Raw genomic sequence first — 16,441 nt, 5'->3', positions numbered from 1 at the left:
TTTTCCAGCCAAGGTTCAAGGAAGAGATTACAGTTCAATTCTCAGTATTCTGAGAAGCTTCAAAGTTCACTTGCCAAGGACACTGATGAAGGTGAAGATTTTATCCAGAGCTTTGTGTGTTTTTTTAGATCTATTAGGGGACTAAAGGGGAAAGCTAGGGTAGAACAGAGCATATATAACTAGGAGTTCCTGGTCACCACTACATGCTAAGAACCCACACTTCCCTTAGTATTTGGAGCCAGGAAAGAAGCATGAAGTGACTTGTGCTCCTCGGGCTGGTGGCCTTCTCAGAGTACATAATGAAGTAAGTATGGGGACTGTAAGCCTCATCATATTCCTTTCTCGGATTTTTTTTTTCCTCTGATTATTCTTCCACCCATCTGGGTTTTATTTTAATTTTATTTTATTTTTAAATTTTACAATATCGTATTGGTTTTGCCAAATATCGAAATGAATCCACCACAGGTATACATGTGTTCCCCCTCCTGAACCCATCAGGTTTAGAAGAGAATGGAATATTTCCCTAACAGTGTTAAAGTTCAACTCTTACTTATCGATAAGTCACTTGCTATAGGAACTGTGGATCCCAATATCTTCGTGTAGATTTGCATGGTTGCACAACTCTTGGGGTCCAGTCATGTCATGACCTATTGAAAATACAGCTCCTTGCAACTGTTCAGTGCACAGTCTATGCATATGTCGATGTGGTCCTGTGGAATAGTACTTTTCTACACTTTATTCAACATGTCCTCTTTTTCCCCTCTCTACTTCAGACTGTATATGTCTATGTCTGCATCTCTGTATCACTATCATTTATTTCTCCACCTCTTTGGAAGTCACTGGGAGTGTATTTCTCTCTGTGTTGTTTTCTTTTAATTTTTCATTTGACTCTTCCTTCTTTCTCAAGCATCCAAATTTTCCTTACTTGTTCCCTATATCTTGGATTCTTCTTTCAACTCTCTCTTCTCTTTCACCTTGGAGAAAGATACACTGATTTATGTACACTGTTTTATATCTCACAAAAAGTGTGACCACAGCCAACTCAGAAACCTCTTGCATTTCAAATTGATCCCTTGTAAAAGAGGATAGGAGTCCCCCTTCTACCTCCTTCCTTGAGGTTCTATGAGAAGGATAGAGTGGGATGACAACAGCAATGCTAATGGCTGTCATGGTTGAGACTTCCTATTTATTGGGTACCTTATTCCATCACTTCACTTATCCCCAAGATACTCTGTTTGGAGGGTTTGTATTGTTACATTCCACCATTTTACTGAAGGGGAGACTGAGACACCACATGGTCATATGGCTTACCCAAGATTGCAGAACAGAACGTGTATTCACATCTAAGTCTTTGCCATGGTATGTGCATAAAATTCTGATAATAAACTGCCTCATAAAAAGTAAAGAAAATACACAGGGCCATTACAATGACAGTTATACCCTAACACCGACAGCGTCTTGTAGCATCTTCTTTGTTTTGTCAAATGCTCAGTGAAAGAATACCTCTAAGGAGAGTGAAGACCATGAGAAAAACCCTCACTGAAAAAAAAAAAAAAAACATACTGAACAATTTCCTGAAGAAACATGCTTATAGACTGTCCCAGTTTTCTTCTTGTGGCTCAAATCTAACTAGTCACCCTCTGAGGAACATCATGGATACGAGTGTATTGGGGAGGGTGCTCCACAGTGCCCCCTGGTGCTCCAGCCTATCACTGGGGCTTATCTGGAGGTACCTGGTGAGATGTTGGAGTTGGGGTTCCTGCAGGAAGCAGAAACCCTGGAAAACAGGGACCCCAATCAGAGGAAAAGGCATTCTCATCCTCAACTCGTGGTCTTTGTAACTGGGCCCAGCAATGACCAGATGGCAGGTAAACATCCATTTCTGTGTCAAAGTTGTAGCATTAGTTTGAGGGTGATTGTTCCTTCTGAACTAAGTGAGCCACTCAGTTACAGATGAAGAGTGAACCATCACTGATCAAAAGATAGAACCAACTGCAAAGTAATTGTGAATCCCCAGGTAGAGGAATTCAGTTTCCACAGATGCAAGAACCATAGCAGTAAACAGTTACTGAACCTGTATTCCATGTAAGGTCATAAGAATCTAACACTGTGGTTACCGTTTTTAGACTAGAAAAGGGGCTTATTTTGTCTTCAAGAATGCCCATGCCAGCCTGAGAGATAGGCAAGGAGTAAATGCATGTCAAATGAAAGGGTCACCTGTGTGGTGTTGATTGGATATGGTCTGATTTAGAGGGAGTGGCTGGGGTTGATCAAGAAGGACCTCCTGTAGAAGAGGGTGCTAAGGCTGGATTTGAAGAGACTACAGAGCTTCTCAAATGAAGGCACCAGGACTTCCCTGGGTGTCCAGTGGTCCTGGAGGCCCAGTGGTTATGCCTCTGGGTTTCCCAGGCAGGAGGTACCGCTCCAACACCTGGTCATAGAGTCAATATCCTGCATAAATATCAAGTGCAGATACCTCTATGACCAAAGTCTATGAGCTGCATGGTGGATAGAAAGTGATCTCAAGAGATATGTTACACCCAGAGGGAGGCATCAGTGTGGGAATAGAGGGCAGCCAGTTCTGCACTAACCCACTCTCTCCTTCTCCCTGTAGATGCTCTACGAGGGTAACATCACCATTGGAACATCCCCGCAGGAATTCCAGGTTTTCATTGACACAGGCTCATCTGACTTGTGGGTGCCCTCTGTCTTTTGCACAAGTCCAGCCTGTTGTGAGTACAGACATCCCATACCCGGACCATCCTTCACTTGCCCTGCTGCCCCATTTCCACCCTTGGCACCTGATGACACTGATCTCTTGTGTCTGCAGCTACACACGTTATATTCAGACATCTTCTGTCTTGCACCTTCCAGCCTACCAATAAAACATTCAGCATCACCTATGGATCTGGGAGGATGAAAGGAGATGTTGTTCATGACACAGTTCGGGTAACAGTGTAAAAATTTCTGAGTCAGGACTAGCTATGGAGTGACCACTGCTTGCAAAATAGATGCAGGACCATCTGTTAGGACCATTCCTAGCCTAACTCCCATAGATATTGGCCATCTTATCCACAGGATCATGTCTCTGAGGAGGCAGTGCCCATGGTGACAGATGAGCAAGCAAAGTAGCTAACCCAGAGAGTGGATTGAGGTGTGGACTTGCAGATCCTCTGCCCATGTGCAGTTCAAGGTTCTTTTCCTGAGAGAGAGAAGAAGGGACAAAATCACCCACTTTTACATTCACAGACTGTTCCAGGCACTTTCAGGTGATAACTGGTTTAATCCTGCAGCAACCCCACACAGCAATTACTCTGATTAGCTCATGAGATATATAAGGAAACTGAGTTTCAGACAGCAAGGTCTTGCTGAAGGCACACATGTTGTAAAACGTGGAGTTAGACTGGGTTTTCAGGACTGAAGTTGCTGTAGGGTGTTTGGGGACAGGATAAAACTGATCTGGGGACAATAGGGGCAGTCAAGTGATTTAGGTATCCAGAGTGGGAAACTGGAGGCCTGAGAAGTCAAGGGGCCTGATAAATGAGTTCTCACTCTAGAGAACCCTAGAGAGTCTCCTAAACGTATGGCCTGCCTCCCCCATAAGACTTGAGTAGTTCCCCTCTCTCTCTTTCTGTCTCATACACACTCACAGAAATACACACATATCCCCAAAAGTGAATTCCCCAGGCAGTAATTTCATAGAACCCTGCAAGCAAGATTGTGTTTTTGGCTCTGTCTTCCTGGACAGATGCAGAATCCACAGTACATTACAGAGAATGCAGTCCATTCCTGTCATTAGGTCACAGTGACACCAAAGAGAAGGCTCTCTTGCTCTTGACTGTTTGTCCATAAGGTGGCATCAATGGGACCTGGCCTAACTCTTGGTTGTTCCACCTGTAAAGAAGCCATGAGGCCAGTTTGACTCACTCATGTGGTGTTTTTCAGAGGGGCAGATGTTTTAAAATTCACAGCCTCTCTCAAATTGAACCCAAATTCCCCTCCCAGCTTGATCTAACCGGCTGTGGGCCACCGAAACAGAGCCCAGCATCAATTTTTCTCTAAGGATCTAATGGCAATGCACCCCAGCCCAGTCCTAGCCCCACTTCATGTATCTGTAAGTGGGAACACTCTTCTCTCCCACAGATTGGGCACCTTGTAAGTACTGACCAGCTGTTCGGTCTAAGCCTGGCGGAATCCGGGTTTGAGGGCATAACTTTTGATGGCATCCTGGGCTCGAACTACACCAAAATATCCTTCTCTGGAGCAATCCCCATCTTTGACAAGCTGAAGAATCAAGGTGCAATTTCTGAGTCTATTTTTGCCTTCTACTTGAGCAAGTAAGTCTGAGATGGACAATCTCTTTCTCCAACTTAGCTGTAAGATGCTTTCAGTTGCACGAAAATTATAGAACACTTAATAAAGAAGTATCCTGATAGATAATATAACCCAGGATAACTATGGGCCCAGGGCCCTACCTGGCTTCACCCCTGGCTTTTATAAATAAAATTTTATTGGAACACAACCCTACTCCTGGGCTCAAGACCAGTAACTTGGTCTAGGAGTGTGAGTGAGGAGGAAGGCTAATGGAAGGCAACAGGAAACAAGTTGAAGGAAAAGGCATTAGGATTTGCTTATGAATTTGATAAGGAAGGAAGGAGAAGGATGGTGGATATCTTTCCTTCCTCATTAGCATTTCACTGGGAGCCCAGGACCAGCTACCAATTTGTGGGAGCCAGTGAGAAACAAAAGTGTGGGACACAAAAATGTGGGACCCCTTGTTCAAGAAATATTAGGCATTTCAAGACAGGGAGAGCAGAGGTGGGGTCCCTTCTGTGTGTGGGGCCCTTTGCACAGTAGAGGTCACAGACCAGTGGAGCCAACTCTTGGTGACCTGAACCCACACCCTTAGAAATTCCAGGCCTTGATTTTCCTGAAAAATGACAAGATGGTCAAGGGGAAAGCAAAACGCTTCAGCACCCTTTCCTCTGAGATTGTCTGAGCACTCAGGTCACAGGTGGTCCAGGGCGTCTTCAGAAGACATAGTGGGTAGAGCCCAGCCAAGTGATTCAGCTTCTAACCTCCTCTGTACCACTCATTAGCCAGTAACAGACCCCAGTCTGGATCTCAATCACTCCTAGCCTCTACTTCTGCATCTGTACATGGGGACCTTATTAGGGCCTTGATGGGTGGACAAACACAGCTCTCAGAAAGTGCTGTTGTTACTGTCCTTTAAGGATCCCCCCCTCTCTTCCATTTGCAGATACAAGTGGGAGGGCAGTGTGGTGATGTTTGGTGGGGTGGACCACTGCTACTGCAAGGGAGAGCTCAACTGGGTACGAAGCAAGAGACTGGAGTGTACACATGGACCGATAAGCCTCTCCCACTGAGGGTCAGCCCAGTGATGCTCCCTCTATTGTACATGGACACAGGTAGACACACACAAATGAATTCTCAGACACATAGTCCCACAGACATATACACCACCCACAATGACACAGACCAACACACAGACACATGGAAACACACAAGCAGACACATATAAACATAAAAAGAGACACATAAAAACATGCATAGCTAGTCATAGACACACACACAGAGACACATAAAAACACACATACAAACAAGCACACAAGCACATGGATACACAAGCAACCCATGGGTTCATAATCCCCAGGCCTTCTGAGCAAGGCTCTGACCAGGGTCCTAAAAGGGTCTAGAGAGGTCTGTGCAGCTGGGAGAGGGCTGCACCCACTGCCCTTTGAGGTGGGGAGCATGATTAGAGGACTTTACAGTGTGGTGAACAGAGAATCAGGGAGAATTTCACCAGCCTGAACAGAGTTATGATAAGATGACCAACAGTCCAGGGCTACCTAGGACATAGGAAGTTCACAGTATAGTTAAATGTCATTTTAAAAACAGGGACAGCCCTCAGAAAATGGGAAAATCTGGTCTTCTTAAGGATCAGCTACCCAGCACCAGTGGAGAGAGGTTGGCTGTAGTCTTAAGATGTGAAACCAACTAATTAAAAAGGCACCCCACGTTCTTGGGCACATAATGGGACAGGGGATATAACAGAGAATCAGGAAGGGGGGATCCAGGAGTGACCTGAGGACAAGAGGCATAATTGATAGGATTCTGTGTGATACCCTCAGACAAAAGCTGACCTATTCTTTGGAGTTTCTGTGGGCTAGTCATGTATTTCCTGGCCAGGGTCTCAGGGTCTGAGCTGGTTGTAGGAGCAGTGCTGGAAGACACCCTCTCCCAGAGGAGCTCCTCTCTCCCCCTACTATGAGAATCTGCTGCCCTGCAAAACTCCATCTTCACTCTGCATGCAACCTGTTATTTGTTCCCCACCAGCTACAACTTTCTGGATGTTTCTCATTGTTTTATCAGTCTTCATTCACTCATTGAACAGACAAGCATTGGGCATTCACTGTGTGCCAGGCACTTTAGGGAGGAAAGGAGAATAAAACGCCCTCACATCTAAGAAGGCAGATGTACATGAAGTGACTCACCCACATAGTGAATGGTAATGTTGGTACATCCTAGACATGAAGAGGAGAAGACAGTGGCAACCCACTGCAGTACTCTTGCCTGGAAAATCCCAGGGATGATGGAGCCTGGTGGGCTTCCCTCTATGAGGTCACATAGAGTCGGACACGACTGAAGTGAGTTAGCAGCAGCAGCAGACATGAGGAAGGGTCTACAGAGAGTGACCAAGACAGGAGACTGATAAACATCAGGGGAAAGACTTCCCAAAAACAGTACAATTAAGGTGGAATCTGGAAGACAAGAATAAATTTGCTAGTCAAAGTGGAGTGGAGTCTTCTAGGAAGGAAGACCAGGTTGTGTGAAGGTGCAAAAAATCCTGGTGTATTCAAGTACTGCATTCGAGGATGTCAAGAAAGGTGCTGTGTCGAGAGAAAAGGAAAAGAGGGCAAGAAATGAAGGGCTGTTTAGGAAACAGTCGGGAAGGGGACAACTCTCAGAAGACTCAGAGTGACCTTGATGTCTGCTTTCTTCCATTGTCTCTCAGCATTTCCATGGGAAGAAAGGTTATTGCTTATTCTAGCGGCTGTGAGGCCATTGTTGACACTTGGACATCACTGATCCAAGGCCCAAGAAGACTGGTCAATAACATGCAGAAGCTCTTCGGCACCGCGCCACGGGTTCCAAGGTGAAGAGTCATACCCCAGGGTCACCCCCAGTCTCCACACACAACAAGGATCTCCAGGGCCAACCTCTCACCCCCTCTCTCTAACAGCACTACATTTCATGTTCTGTGGTCAATACCCTGCCCTCTATTATCTTCACCATCAACAGCATCAACTACCCGGTGATGGCTCGGGCCTACATCCTCAAGGTGAGGGGACAATACTGAGGGTTGGTTCTCAAACTGGAGCTTGCAGGAACCCTTGGGCTGCTGCTGGGAGGAGGGTGCCCTCTGCAGGCCATGTCATACCATTGTAGATACTGCTGAGCCCTGTGGCTGGGCCAGTGCCTCCCACAAAACCAATCACTTGGGAGTAAAGGGCTGTGTGGGACACAGATCTTCCTGAAATAAATGTGGAGACGCCACACCGTGCTGGCATGGTGGAAGTCAGAAGGGGAGGGGAACACTAAGGTCCTCAGTCCTCAAAGAGCTTCAATTCAATCTGAACCCTTAGGTGCATGAACATGAAATTCAGTTCTAGCAGTCCCTGAAATAGGCCATCTTACAAGGAGAATGGCTGGGGACAGTTTCAGTATGATGTTCCAGCATAAGTTAACAGTTTCCCTTCCTTTCTCAGTTTTCCTGGTTTGGATGATGAATTACATGGTCAGCCTAGTTCTCGGCTGCATTTTCCCCTTGCTCCGGCTTGGTGCCTCCTTTGTGAGTTGGAATACCCGACCCCTCTGTGGGGAGGTTGGATGCTAATGTTATTAAAGGGTGCTCAGTGACTGCTCAGCCCCAGCACAGGGTGGAGGTTTCATGTCAGCTCCCTGTGGGAGTTCACAGCAAGCTGATGTGAATTTCAGGAATTCTAAAACCACAACTCATAGAGCCATATGGAGGGTTGTTTGGTTCTAGGCAAAACTGAACTGGATTCCATGCAAATGGCATCTCAAGGTGGTCTGCACTGGGGCACTCGGGACTTACTAGGGGTGATGAGGGTTACGGATGGACCAGTGAGGATGGGGAACCAGAGTAAGTTTCCCAGCCAAACCTGGAGAGGCCAAAGAGGGTGAGACTGGCAGATGGTCTAGGCCATGGAAGAGTTTGTGATGACCCACCAACTCCACCACCTCCTAATTCAGAGGAATTAATTATAAGGGGTAATGAAATAGATTCTCTTCGTCCCATCTCAGATGATCTTATCACTGGGCTTTTCCTCCAGGGGATTTTGGCAGAGGTACTTCAGCAGAGCTTGTTCCCTCTTGTTCCCACACCCCAGTCACCAGCTCTATGCCACAAATGCCTGCTCTGTCCTTTCCAGTCCTACTTGGTAAGTGGTGGCACTAGTGGATCCCTGAGCCATCCCACACCTCCAGGGGCCAGAATGCCCCTTCTTTGACATTCAATGCTGCTGGGGAGAATGCAGCGCATGTATCAGGGGACCCAGGGTACACAGAGCCTTCAGCCTTTCTGAGCTTCCTCCAGGGGTGGAGCTACAAACTATTTAATTGGCGCTGCCATGGTTAGGCACTTTTGCAGTGGAAGCATCCCTTCTTTCCACCTGGAGGCCCTCAGTACATGCCTCAGCTGAGTCAGCAGGGGTCAGAGGTTGATTTCCTTTCAGATTGACTGGTTTGATTTCCTTGTTTTATAAGGGACTCTCAAGAATCTTCTCAAGAACCACAGTTCAAAAGCTCAGTTCTTTGGCATTCACCCTTTCTTATGGTCCAGATCACACATCTGTACATGATTACTGGAAAAATCCTAGCTTTGACACTACAGACCTCTGTAGCATAGTGAGTCTCTGGTTTTTAATACACTGTCCAGGTTTTTCATAGCCTTTATTCCTTCCAAGGAGCAAGAGTCTTTTAATTTTGTGGCTGTAGTCAAGGTCCATGGTGGTTTTGGAGCCCAAGAAAATAAAATCTGCCCCTATTTCCACTTTTTCCTCATCTATATGACATGATGTGGTGGGACCAGATGCCATGAATGTTGAGTATATTTTTGTGAATAGTTTTTTGAATGTTGAGTTTTAAGCCAGTCTTTGCATATCTTCTCCTCAAGAGGCCCTTTAGTTCTTCTTTTCTTTCTGCCATTAGGGCAGTGTCATCTTCATATCTGTGGTTTGTTGATAATTCTCTCAGCAATCTGTATTCCAGCTTGGTAATTATGCAGTCCAGCATATCAAATGATGTATCCTATATAGAAGTTAAATAACCAGAGTGAGAATGTACACCTTGTCATGCTTCTTTCCCAATTTTAAACCTTTCAGTTGTTCTGTGTCTGATTCTAACTCTCGCTTTTTGGCCTACATACAGATTTTTCAGGAGACAGGTAAGGTGATCTGGTACTCCCATTTCCTTAAGAATTTTCCACAGTTTGTTGTGGTCCACACAGTGAAAGGCTTTGGCATAGTCAGTGAAGCAGATGGAAATGTTTTCAGGGATTCCCTTGCTTTCTCTATGATCCAATAGATGTTGGCAATTTGATCTCTGGTTCCTCAAACCAGTTTGTATATCCAGAAGTTTTCAGTTCATGTAGTGTTGAAGCTTAGGTAGAAGGATATTGAGCATTACCTTGTTAGCAAGTGAGATGAGCGCAATTACATAATAGTTTGAACATTCTTTGGAATTGCCTTTCTTTTGAACTGGAATGAAAACTGACCTTTTCCAGCACTGTGGCCACTGCTGAGTTTTCCAAATTTGCTGACATACTGAATGCAGCAATTTTACAGTCTCATTCTTTAGGATTTTTAAATAGCTCAGCTGGAATTCCATCACCTCTCCTATCATTGTTTGTAGTGATGCTTCCTAAGGCCCATTTGAATTCATAATCCAGTATATCTGGCTTTACATGAGTGACCCAAGCATCATCTCTTTCCCGGTCTTTATGACCATTTTTGTTCAATTCTTCCGTGCATTCCTGCTACCTCTTCTTAATCTCATCTCCTTCTGTTAGGTCTTTGACTTTTATGTCCTTTAGTGTGCCCATCCTTGCATGAAATGTTCCTCTGGTAGCTCCAATTTTCCTGAAGTGATCTACACTCTTTACAATTCTATTATTTTCCTCTAATTCTTGCACTTTTCACTCACAAGGACTTTCTTATATCCCCTTGCTATTCTCTGGAAGTCTGCATTCCATTGAGGACATCTTTCCCTTTCTCCTTTGCCTTTCACTTCTCTTATTTTCTCAGCTGTTTTTATGGCCTCCTCAGGCAACCCCTTTTCCTTCTCACATTTGTTTTTCTTGGGGATGGTTTTGATGACCACCTTCTGTACAATGATACAAACCTCCATCCATAGTTCTTCAGGCTACCAAACCTGATCCCTTGAATCTATTTTTCATCTCCACTATAAAATCCTAAGGGATTTGATTTATGTCATAGCTGAATATTCTACTGGTTTTCCTTACTTACTTCAATTTAAGCCTGAATACTGCTTTCTTCTGCCTAAGCATTCGTGCCAGATCACCACCCACCACTCCCAGTGGATGTGGAGCAAAAACACACAATTTGAGGACTGTTACCCTGGATTTGTGCATGGCTTTTCACGTGCTTAGCTGTTTGACCTTCATCAAGTCCCTTAACCTCAGTTTTCTCACCTGAAAAATGGGCACCATGATGATACTTCAACCTTTTAGATTGCATATGTGCCTGCAAAGAGCAGCTGGCCCTGAGACGCCTTTCTGTGTTCCTGAGTCTGGAACAAATATGAATTATTCTGCCACCTGGGGAGAAGGAAATCTTCTGTTTAGAGGTTATGGCTGCCATCACCAAGGCTAAATATTGATTCAAGCCAAATGGCATCTATCTCTGAACCCTGACCAAAACTCTGACTGAGCTGATGCTTCTGTTATCAGGGCCCCAACAAGAGCTAATGATTACTGGCTCATATTCCTCCCTTCTTCAGCCTTACCAGTCAGCCTTTCCTTGTCAACTACTTCTAGCCTGAAACCACCCTGCAAGGAGAATTGTAAGGCTTTTTGTCTCTTTTCAGTTTCCCACATCTCCAGCATAGCAAAAAGTAGCTGTTATTGCTACTTGTCATAGCAACAACTATGGCAACCTGTACAGTCCAGTCTCAGCCTGTTAAATGAACCTGTCCCCATTTGGACCCTCATGTTTTAATTACCTACAGCTGCCTTAGAAACCTTCCTATGCTTGCTGTTTAATGACCAAATATGTGTGGACTTGATATAGTTTTCTTTCCCAAGTATGATTCCAACCATGCAATGAAGTAACCAGACATTTAGTCATCTAACTACCCACAGGAATTGGCAAAAGCAAACCACCCATCCATTTCTTGCTTGCCCCAAAACAACATTAAAGTGATCTGCTGAAACAATGTGATATATTGGCATGTACACTCCAGAAGGGACAGTTTTTCTGGATTCGTTTACCACCTACTGCAGAATGTTTATCACAAACCTTGCCCTCTAGCAGCTGGTCACCTGGTTTTTGCAGACTCAGCCCACTCCTGATCCCTTCGACATCCCTCAGTAAAATCTAGAGAACAAACTCAGTTAAAGCTCTCTCTCCTGTAGAAAACAGTTTTTTGTTTTTTCAGAAAACAGTGTTTGGTAACACATTCAAAATATTGTGCTCCTTGCCTTGGGTTCAAGGACCTGCACCAGAGAATGGGAAGGCTCCCCTTCCAACTCAATTTTTCTCCACTCCAACAAGGACAAGAGCCTTCACTGGACCCTGTGTCCTCATTGGTATTGTTCAGTTGCTAAGTCAAGTCTGACTCTTTGTGATTACATGTTTGGCAACAGAACAGACTTCCCTGTCTTTCACTACTTGTGTACTTTCCTCAAACTCATGTCCTTTGAGTATGCGATGCCATCTCACAATCTCATCCTATTGTTCCCTATTCTTCTGCCCACAGTCTTTCCCAGCGTTAGGGTCTCTTCGAATGATCTGAGTCTTCACATCATTGGCCTAAATGTTGGAGCTTCATCTTCCTCATCAGTCCTTCCATTGAATATTTCTCTACCACTTCCAAAACAAAACTCATGTTTCCAATCACCTAACAGTATTGGGCATTGGTAAAGTTTAATAGAAAAGGGATCTAGTCCTCTGAGAAATCCCAGCACTGCCGCCCTGCCTTTCTCTTACCATTCTCTCCCCCTGGCATAGAATTGCTTCCCTACAGCTTCTCCAGCTTGAAATGTCCTGTTGACAGAAAATCGTCAACTATCCAGGAATTTTTCCTTCCTCCTTCCTTAAAGACTTCTGCCTGTTCCCTGATTGTCCTCTGTACATCAGTTCAGTTCAGTCTCTCATTAATGTCCAACTCTTTGCTATATCATGGGGTTCAGCATGCCAGGTTTCCCTGTCCATCACCAACTCCCGGAGCTTGCTCAAAAACTCATGTTCATCAAGTTGATGATGCCACCCAACAATTTCATCTTCTGTCTTCCCCTTTGTCTCCTGCCTTTAATCTTTCCCAGCATCGGGGTCTTTTATAATAAGTCAGTTTTACCCATCAATTGCCCAAAGTAATGGAGGTTCAGCTTTAGCATCAGTCCTTCCAATTTATATTCAGGACTGATTTCCTTTAGGAAGGACAGACTGGATCTCCTTGCAGTCCAAGGGACTCTCAAGAGTCTTGTCCAACACCACAGTTCAAAAACATCAGTTCTTTGATGCTCAGCTTTCTTTATGGTCCAACTCTCACATCCACTCACAACTTCTGGAAAAACCATAGCTTTTACTATACAGACTTTTTTAGTAAAATAATGTCTCTGCTTTTCAGTATCCTGTCAAGGTTTTTTGTAGCTTTTCTTCCAAGGACCAAGTGTCTTTTTTTTTTTTTTTTCCCACAGCTGCAGTCACTATCTGCAGTGATTTTGGAGCCCAGGGAAATAAAGTCTGTCACTGCTTTCATTGTCTCTCCATGTTTTTGCCATGAAATAATGGAACTGGATGCAGTGATATTTGTTTTTTGATCGGTATGTACCTCATTAAGACCATCCCCAAAAAAATGAAATGCAAAAAGGCAAAATGGTTGTCTGAGGGTGCCTTAGAAATAACTTAGAAAACAAGAGAAGCAAAAGGCAAAAGAGAAAAGAAACACATACCAATCTGAATGCAGAGTTCAAAAGATAGCAAGAAGAGATTTATAAAAAGCCTTCCTAAGTGATCAGTGCATAGATATAGAGGAAAACAATAGAATGGGAAAGACTAGAGATCTGCTCAAGAAAATTAGAGGTAGGGAAGGATCATTGCATTCAAAGATGGGACAAATAAAAGAAAGAAATGGCATGGACCTAAGAGAAGCAGAATATATTAAGAAGAGGTTGAAAGAATATATAGAAGAACTATACAAAAAGGATATTAATGACCCAGATAACCACAATGGTGTTATCACTCACTTAGACCTTAGACATCGTGAAATGTGAAGTCAAGAGGACCTAAAAAAGTATCACTACGAGTAAAGCTAGTGGAGGTGATGGAATTGCAGTTGAGCTATTTCAAATCCTAAAAGATGATGCTGTTTAAGTGATGCACTTAATATGCTAGCAAATTTGGAAAACTCAGCAGTGCCCGCAGGATTGGAAAGGTCATTTTCATTGTAATCCCAAAGAAAGGTGATTTCAAAGAATGTTCAACTACCACACAGTTGCACTAATCTCACATACAACCAAAGTAATTTCTCCAAGCAAGTCTTGAACAGTACATGCACTGTGAAATTCTGTATGTTCAAGCTGGATTTAGAAAAGGCAGAGGAACCAGAGATCAAATTGCCATCATCCACTGGATCATAGGAAAAGCAAGAGATTTCCAGAAATACACCTACTTCTTCTTTATTGACCATGCAAAAACCTTTGACAGTGTGGATCACAACAAACTGTAGAAAACTTACTGAGATTGGAATACCAGAGCATCTTACCTGCCTTCTGAGAAATCTGTATGCAGGTTAAGAAGCAACAGTTAGAACTTAACATGGAACAGCTGACTGGTTCCAAATCAGGAAAGGAGTACATAAAGGCTGTATATTATCACCCTGCTTATTTAAATTATATGCTGAGTACATCATGCGAAATGCCCAACTGGATGAAGCACAAACTGGAATCATGGTTGCTGGGAGAAATGTCAATAACCTCAGATATGCAGAAGACACCATTCTCATGGCAGAATGTGAAGGGAAACTAAAGAGCCTCTTGATGAATGTTAAAGAGGAGAATGAAACATCTGGCTTAAACTCCCCATTCAGAAAAATGAAGATCATGGCATTTTGTCCCATCACTTCACAGCAAATAGATGGAGAAACAATGGAAACAAGGGGAGACTTTATTATGGGGGGGGGGGGGCTCCAAAATCACTGCAGATGATGACTGCAGCCATGAAATTAAAAGATGCTTGCTTGTTTGAAGAAAAGCTATGACAAGCCTAGCAACATTTTTAAAAGCAGAGACATGACTTTTCTGAAAAAGTTCAGTATAATCAAAGTTATAATTTTGCCAGTTGTCAGGTATGGATGTGACAGTTGGAGCATAAAGAATGGTGAGTAATGAAGAATTGAACCTTTTGAACTGTGGTGTTGGACAAGACTCTTGAGAGTCCCTTGGACTACAAGGAGATCCAACAAGTCCATGCTAAAGGAAATCAATCCTGAATATTCATTGGAAGGACTGATGCTGAAGCTGAACTCCAATACTTTGGCCAACTGATGTGAAGAACTTACTAATTAGAAAAGACCCTATTACTGGGAAAGATTGAAGGCAGGAGGAGAAGAGGACGATAGAGGATGAGATGGTTGGATGGCATCACCGACTCAGTGATGTGAGTTTGTGCAAGATCCAGGAGTTGGTGAAGGACTGAGAAGCCTGGCATGCTGCATTCCGTGGGGTTGCAAACAGTCGGACATGACTGAGCGACTGAACTGAATTGAACATACCCCATAGCAAATGCTATTTGTAATTGTCATGTTTCTCCAGCAAGATGGGGCTCCCCAAAGCCCCAACACATATCCTTAGTCAGCACCCATGCACAGAAGTCAGTGCCTAGCATTCACAAGATATTCAGTGAGTTCTGATTGCAGGGGGACCTCCATTTTGGTAGACGTAGAGGAGCAAAGGACACATTTATCCTCCTGTCTCAAACAACTTGAAAGTAGAAGAGATAAATGAAAGAGCAGTTTTACATCAAATGTCAGGCAGCAGAGAATGGATTCCTGAGGCGGGGAGTAAGCACGGTGAATTCTACAATTGCCCCAACTCTAGAAATAGTTTCCAACACATACATGGAAGGGCTATCTAGGCAGAGACAAATGGTCCCCTCAAGAAGAGAGATTTGAGACTCTAGGTAGTTAGAGTTTACAGGAGAGAGCTACACACAGAGAACTGTGGGAGTGTACAGGTGATACCTTTCCAGTTTACAGCAGAGAGTTGATAGTGCTGGTCAGTATTATAGGGAACAATCCTTGAGTCTCAAATTGAGCCAAGTCTAATGGTGTCCCCACCCACCAGCATGGAAATTACTCATAATTCCCATGACATCACTATGGCCCTGAAGACAATATTGCCTCACTAGTGGGGAATAGTAAACCTGGTCTAAAGACTGGTCTTATATCAGCTAAAAAACCTGAACAGCAAGCCTTGAAAAAATATAATTGTTTCCAAGAAATTAACAGTGTTTGCAAACAGTTCCAGGAATAATTTATAAAAATAAAAAGTATCCAGCAACCAAAGGGTAAAAATTGCCATATCCAATATCCAATTTAAATTTTCCGTATGAATTGTGAAAATATTTGTCCTAGGTCAATCAAAATATTGTAAAGTAATTATCCTCTAATTAAGATAAATTTATCAATTTAAGAAGGAAAAAAGTTCCAATCTGAAAAGAAGCAAGAAAATATCCATAATGAGGGGAAAATCAATTAGTAAAAACACAGTTAAAATATATATTACATAATTAGTAGGGAAGGACATTAAAATGCTTCTTAGAATAATAATCTTTATATTCATGAAGCTGGAGACTATCGAGTATGTTAAATAGAGACATGGAAAATAAGAATGAAAAGACTATGGGAAAAAATTAATTGTCTATAAGAATACTGAAATATATGTAAATGGAATCCCACAGGAAGTAAAAGAAGAATAGAGAAAAGAACTTCATAATTCCTAGCTGAAAATTTTCTAGATATGATGAAAGCTTTAAACCCATTAACACAGAAGTTCAATTAACTCAAGTACAAGAAATATGACAATTATTCAAAGGTGCATGATAATTCATTGTTTAAAACAATCAACCAAAGAAATGTAACCAGAAGGAAAAACAGA

The 16,441-nt window shown here is 43.3% G+C and overlaps 1 pseudogene; it reads left to right on the top strand.

The window, feature by feature from the left end:
* Positions 1 to 251: 251 nt before the first annotated feature.
* Positions 252 to 7,808, top strand: LOC100336057 (pregnancy-associated glycoprotein 1-like; annotated as a pseudogene).
* Positions 7,809 to 16,441: the final 8,633 nt, after the last annotated feature.

This window comes from Bos taurus, chromosome 29 (assembly GCF_002263795.3).
Source record: "Bos taurus isolate L1 Dominette 01449 registration number 42190680 breed Hereford chromosome 29, ARS-UCD2.0, whole genome shotgun sequence".
Lineage (NCBI taxonomy): Eukaryota > Metazoa > Chordata > Mammalia > Artiodactyla > Bovidae > Bos > Bos taurus.
Note: the sequence above shows the minus strand (reverse complement) of the source record. Positions and strands in the feature narration are given on the sequence as shown.